This window comes from Pogoniulus pusillus, chromosome 4, assembly GCF_015220805.1.
Source record: "Pogoniulus pusillus isolate bPogPus1 chromosome 4, bPogPus1.pri, whole genome shotgun sequence".
Lineage (NCBI taxonomy): Eukaryota > Metazoa > Chordata > Aves > Piciformes > Lybiidae > Pogoniulus > Pogoniulus pusillus.
Window position 1 is genome coordinate 8,552,709 of NC_087267.1, and position 7,132 is coordinate 8,559,840.

General features: G+C 39.4%; 1 long non-coding RNA gene across 2 annotated transcripts; it reads left to right on the plus strand.

The window, feature by feature from the left end:
* Positions 1–444: 444 nt before the first annotated feature.
* Positions 445–2,203, plus strand: LOC135175077 (uncharacterized). 2 transcript variants are annotated; one of them, XR_010302216.1, is made up of 3 exons: positions 445–513; positions 1,127–1,333; positions 1,542–2,203. It is a non-coding gene; the product is annotated as an uncharacterized LOC135175077 (long non-coding RNA). The 2 variants fall into 2 exon arrangements; XR_010302217.1 differs by having other exon boundaries at positions 508–530.
* Positions 2,204–7,132: the final 4,929 nt, after the last annotated feature.

Consider the following 7,132-nt stretch of genomic DNA (forward strand, 5'->3'; position numbering starts at 1 on the left):
TGCCAACAACTTCCTCCTAACATCCAGCCCAGACCTCACCTGGCACAGCTTGAGGCTGTGTCCCCTTGTTCTGTTGCTGCTTGCCTAGCAGCAGAGCCCAACCCCACCTGTCTACAGCCTCCCTGCAGGTAGCTGCAGGCAGCAATGAGCTCTGCCCTGAGCCTCCTCTTCTGCAGGCTAAACAATCCCATAGTCTTCTGGCAGAAAAGAAGGATATACAAACTGTGGCTCAGAAATTGTTAAATAAAGTATGGGTTTCAGTAATTATCACAGAAGAGGACAGAGAATTAAAAGCTAGAATCACAATTCAAGCTTAAAGAGCTATCAGATACCCAAATAACTAATGATTAGTTTCAACTTTATTCCTTTCCATTGAAACAATTTGAATTATTGTATCCACTGAATTGTACCTGTAAGGTTCTTTACTAACATTTTGATATGGCAACCAGGTACAATTCTATGTGATGATCAAATCTTCTCACCAACCACCTCTCAGGACCTATGAAGAATAAGGTATTGGGATATAATATGTGAGAGTCTTTTCATATTAAACACAGAAATTATCCACTTGTGAGTTGGGAAATAACACAGCTTAGAAACCAAATTTATATGCAGTTCATAATAGGTTTTGGCTATTATAGATCAACATATACCAGTGAAGCAAATGGAGCTACTCCAGCTGGTAGTTGTTAGGGAATGTATTTCTCCTGAATTGGACCTTTCTTCTTTAAGTATTGCATGCTGTGATAAAACCACTTAGCTTACTGTGGGACAGGAAGGTAAGTTGATTTAGAATGCTCCAAGGCCAAGATGATTTATAATCAGCATGTATTTGTGTTAAATGAAGATCTGCAAACATGGCCTGCTAATGGCCAAAGGAGGAAGTCTTGTCAAGATAGCTCTGCTTTTGCTAAAGCTGATGCTAAAGTAAAAAAACTAAACACCCACTTCCAAATCAGAGTTTTATGACCAGAGTGCCCAAGCAAAATCCTTTGTCAAATTGACTGCAATTTCAACATTAAAGTCAACTCTCTGCAGTATGTTAATGAGCCAAACTGAGTGCATGTTAAATATATATGACTATGTTGTTCAACTCTTGACTCTACTCATGCTAAACATCACCTAGAGAGCATTGACAGCTGGAGCCAGGGTATAAAACCCACAAGAAGATTTCTCAGGTCGTCAGGGTACCAGAACTGGTACCATCGCTGGTACCAGCACCTGCAGAGGCACAGCATGACCAGCACCAGCAGTTGGGTGAAAAACAAAGAGATGAAGATGGTTGATGGGCTGTGCTGCGTTTCCTCCACCCAAGGCAGAGACACTGTTCTTGGTAAGAATTACACCTTCAATATACAACTTTTGCTGCATTTCTATATTGAAGCTATTGCAAAGATTTGCATCTCTGGCTTTGTCAAATGTTACCCAAGATTTGTTAATCCTGAGATCATACTACAGGCAGTGCAATTATCACCTATTGCATCTGTTGTTTTAATAAATTAAACTATTGGATTTTCTTTAACTTTCTGGACTTGTTTCAGAGCAAGCCCTTATTGGGACGCTGGACAAAAGAAGCAAATGTTAATTTTGTGAAATAGTTCTGGTAAGAGTCCTGGGACTCTGAGAGAGGCAGAAACATGGCACATGCATCATGATTCAACAACCTGTGCATCCCCTGCCACTCATGTAGCCCCATGTGCCATCTAGTGGAAAAGGTCAAGCTTTAAAGGTAGTCAACCTGAGCTAAGAGGGTTTACAACGGGAAGGAAAAAAGGAAGAAGGGAATCTTTTATCTGAAGATCAGAACATTGCTAAGTGCAGATGTCTGGTAAATTAGTGTCAGTTTGGAACTAATAGGAAAATTATTGCTGTTATAAATAAACACCTTTGAATATTTAGTTGTATACAGAGCAATACTGTCTGAGGTGCAGAAGAACTTGTTATTCTAATTCTTGTGACTGGTCTTGATTATATAAAGGTAATATGGAGAAGGAAAAGGGTGTGAAGGAAAAGAAAAAGTAAAATTGTGAGAGAAGCTCACAGTTTGAAAGATCTTAAAGGAAGTAGTAAAAGCAATTTTTAACAACAATGTCAAGTTCCCTATTGTCTGAAATGTGCATGTAAAAGAAGATACTAAAATATAAATGTAACAAACTGTGCTAAGTATTTCAAATTGTTATGAATAAAAGAATTTTGTTTAATATTTTTCTTTTCAATTCCATTTTGTTTCCTCTCTCCAACTAGCCTGCTCCAGAGATCTATTTTCTTTCTGTTTCCCCATCACTATCAAATGCATCTCCTAAATCTTCCTTCTCTCTTCAGAGTCTTTCCTCTCTTCTGGAGTTACTTACAGATGTTCTTCTCAATCCACTCTTCCTATCTGTCTCTCTTAGGGTAAGACTGTCATTGTAGCAGTAGTTTAACTGTATCATCTACCACATAATTCCTACAGAATTCATCTTTACAGACAATTTTCTCAACCAACTTTCTCTTGACATGTAAGTTGTAGTAGAGATACATGAGATACTAGTAAATATAGGCCAGTCAGGCAAGCCTTCTCCATAGAGCCAGGATATGGTAGCAGAACCCAGAGCATCACATGCTGGGAGGAAACTTTTACCTCTCAGAAGCATTTGTGTTAACAAAAGCTTTTGTTCTGCCACCAGGCAAGCAAAATTTATTGTTACTTCAAGTAGAATAAACTAAGATCCCTCAAAAAAGAAATTTTGGACAAGACACTAATGTGTCAAAGTTCAGCACACTATTTGCTTGCATACGTGAGTCTTAGATATAAGCCATTGGCATGTGGAAGTAGTAGAATTGGCCCCATAAATGAGACATGTTTCCCCTCTTGTTAAATAATCTCAAACCATTTAAATTACTCAGAGAAAATAAAATAAAATAAAAAAGAAATATAGAGAGAAAAGTATCAAGAAATCATCTGGCCCTGACTCTATTCCCACATTTAACACCTGTGTATATTCACTGCAAATGTGTTGCTTCTGCAACTTCAGTAGTAAGGTCTGATTCATTACTTTTAACACACTAGAATAGTTGACCTGGGAAATGTAGGCAAATCCAGGAAGAAGTGATTGCTAGCAAATCCTGTATCTGCAAATACATAGAGATTTTTCCTGAGATACAGAATATGTACTCCCTATGCTGCACTACAAACAGCATATCCCTATCAAGTAAGTCTCGGCATCACTGACAGCCTCAGAGGTGTGGGAACTTCTTAAAGGATATTGTGCTAGTTTGAAGCAGGCTAGAATGTGTTGGTGAGAAAATGTAGATTATAGGCTGTGAAAGGAAAACAATGGTGATGTCTGCTTCTCTCACAATCTTGCTGAACAAGGAAGAAAGTAAACATTAGATAACACTTTCGCCATTTTGTATGCTCTTTCTGGCTGGGCACTGACTGAGCTGCATCTCCCTAACCTCACCTTCCACTCACCTTTGCTTCTTAACCTCTTGGCTGAACCTCTATTCTTCCTTAAGACTGGGGTAGGGTTGAGAGGGGCAGGGGGAAGGTACAGGGGTGGTTGAGAGCCCCTCCTGGGGACTCAGGTTTCTGGGAGGGGAGTTGTGTTCCTGTATTACCTTTTATCTTGTATATTTCTGTATATACTGTAAATATCTGCTTGTATATTGTGCTAGCTGTAAATAAATAGCTTCATTTATATTCCCAGAGCTGTCTGAGACTAGTCTGGGTGACTTCTAAAGTGTGGGGGGGGTGGGGAACACCCAAACCATCACAGATATCCTACTCAGAATCTTCCACAGTGGAAAGTGCCACTCATTTGAAAGATAGGACATGTTTATTTCCCTTTTCTGTTTTGCCTTTTAATGGATATCTTCTCTGGATAGATGAAGACATATCTGTAAGTCTTCAGACACTGTCATCAACCAAACACACAACCAAGCATTACATTTCTTAGACTTCAATCCAATCAACAAAGAATATAACATGAATTAACTTTTCTGGAAGAAAAAAACACTAGCAAAAAGTATAGAATTTAACTTATTCTAATGTCATTACTATAGTTGTCCTATATATTCTCTGGCTCTGTTACTCACTGCTTTAAAGGCATAGTTATTTAATGAGTGTACTTCAAATCTGTTAAATATGTAGAGGTGCTGCAAACATAATCCTGAGATGTGGAGATTTAGTGAGTATCCGTGTGCTGGCATGCACTGGAAAAGCTGAATGTTAGCATTTAGCACATTAGCTGGCACTAGTCATGGAGCTAGACCTTCCTTCTTGTTCTCAACAGATTGTCCATGAGCATATTTTCCACTTATGTAGGTATTTATCTCACACTTTAGAACTTCCCCAGATTATTCTTAAAGTGTGTTCCCAAGAAACCATGCCCATAAACTATGGTGTATTCCTCCCCCCTTACTCAACATGGGTGCATCATGGTAATTTTTCATCCCAAAGTTAGGGAAAATGAATTACTGTGACTGGATGAGGCACTTAGTGCCATGGTCTAGTTGACTGGCTAGGGCTGGGTGCTAGGTTGGACTGGATGATCTCGGAGGTCTCTTCCAACCTGGTTGGTTCTATGATTCTAACTGCCCACACTCATGAGAAAGGGAAAGATGCTAGTCCACACTGGGACCACGAAAATCATGATCTAAATCAGAAATGTAACTAGATTAGTTGAGGGTAATTAAAAGATGAAGTCCATGAATATTATGTTACAAAATTATTGGTATTAATTTATTATAACACACCTCAGCAGTCAGAGCAGCAAAAAAGTTAATTTGCAACTGGTTGTAATGGGCTTGGAATCAGCCTTAGTATTAGAAGAAGTTCAAATACAGTAGGAAGGAAATGTGGTACAATAAATCAGGGGGCTGATTGGGATAATGAAACACATTTCAATGAACTCCGATGGGCAAAGTATTATTACTTGCAGAGCTTATAAACAAGAGAGGAATAGATGAAATTTGCAACAGTGGTGTCATTGTCACAGTGACTTTTATTACTATAGAAATTATTTCAAAGTATGACATTTACTATGCTTCATGTTCTAGTAACTAATCTGAAGTAACTGTCTCTATTTTAGCGGGATTTGCTGTTTATCAGCACCCAAAGTATAGACTCTGTGTCTATTCCTCAACAGAACTGCTAATGCTCTATTCATCTTGTCAGCTGTGAGTCTCCTCTACATGCTAAGACCACAGAGCAGATATTCAGCACATCTGTTAACATGAAATCCAAAGAAGCTGTGGAAGTTTGCTGTTCTGCCTGCTCTGTGGGGGCCTCCTGTGGCCTGAATTAGATTGGCTCTTCCTCCTATGGCAAGGCAAAAATAGCGCTTAGGAGTTGTGAGAACACCATGGCTAATGCAAAGAACAGAGAGCGGTGCTTTGCTCCTTGTGTATTTCAAAACACGACAAGTCACGTTTTATGGGGGGTTAATTTATATATCATTTCCTTTATGCAACTGATTTTCTACTGAAATGCTCATGAATTTACAAACACAAAAGTTGACCTGCCCCAAAATAATAGTTAGAACCCCAAGAATATAAACTCGCATAGCTTTTTGACAGATGTTCTTCTCCTCTTGGGCAAAACTTACTAAGAACTGAGGAACATGGAACAATTCCTTTATTTTCACAACCCTGTGTTAATAAGCACAGAATCACAGAACCTTAGAGGTTGGAAGGGACCTCCAGAGATCATAGAGTCCAACCGCCCTGCCAAGGCAGGATACCCTAGGGTAGTCCACACAGGAATGCATCCAGGCAGGTTTTGAAAGTCTCCAGAGAAGGAGACTCCTCTGGGCAGCCTGTTCCAGTGCTCTGTCACCCTCACTGCAAAGAAGTTTCTCCTCATGTTGGGGTGAAATCTTCTATGTTCAAGTTTGTAGCTGTCTTATTGTTGTGGATCAGCAATAAAAATACTTCAATAAAATTTTTTCAGTGAAAATATTTTCACTGAAAAATGCTATTCCGCTGAAGACACACCTAGGAAGTGGGAAGTTTAGCCATTTCAAGAAGATGGTGCTAGGAAAAGTTTTCTGTCTTCAGAGCTTCATTATAGAGAGAGCGAAATCCTCAGGAGCCCCATGGTCTGGTCTGCATAGACTACATGCATTGAAACACCTTAAGGAAGATATTGCTGTGGCTGAATGAAAGAAGATTTTCATCACCTTCTCTGACACAGAAAGAGGGCAGACAGCAGTACTCAGTTCTGTGGGAATGTGGTTGCTGAGAAGGAGTTGTAAAGGCTGCCTGGAGAAGGCAAGCAGTAATTCCTTGCTCCTGCCATATGGTAAGAAAGAATATGAGGTAGAATCACTTCAGTCACCTCTGAGATGAATGCTCCAGCTGGGGGGGGTGTGGGATGGGCAGAGAGTGTGAAAAATGGTTTGCAGTTACAGTATTCTCATAATCTGAGATACTTTTAGTTTGAAAGGAAAACTCTGAATCTTTTTACTTTTTTGAATACTCACTAAGAATTTCTGGAAATAGTGCTGAAGCAAATAGGGTAGGTGAGATGTTATGTGTTGCATCCTTTAAATACATTTAAAATAGCATTACAGTAGTTTTTCATTTAACAAGATGTATGATTTCATCAATGGCTTGATTAAATGCAAATAGTAAATGCAAATAGTATCACTTTTCCTGCCGTCTGTAACAACAATTCTCCTTAGATGGCTTGCTCTGAATTGCCAGTTTCCCACTCACTGACAGTTATCTCGGGTTCTTATCCAAGAGGTTATCACAAGTAAACCTTGTGCCAATTACATTGCTTGTGTAATCTGGGTAATTGCTTTCCAAGAAATGCATACAGTCTCCTATTTTGTTTTTGTTTTTGAGGAAGGTGCATGCATAGCACTGGTAGAAGGTACAATGATACCACTGAAGAGTCACAACTGAGGACCAGTGATGCCTTGCAGGACATGAGGAATGAGCACCTCAGACATGAAACTCCTAAATCACATCTGTTGCTGAAAGTGGACTCTCATTCATTAGACATAATCCCATTTCAGATCCCACAACATGATTAGTAACACCTAATGATACTTAGGCAGCCTGTGAAACATGCTGGGTTCATGCCTTCTGTAAGGCGTTCACATCATATGTCTCCTTATTCCAAGTCACATCTGTTGAGTGCATA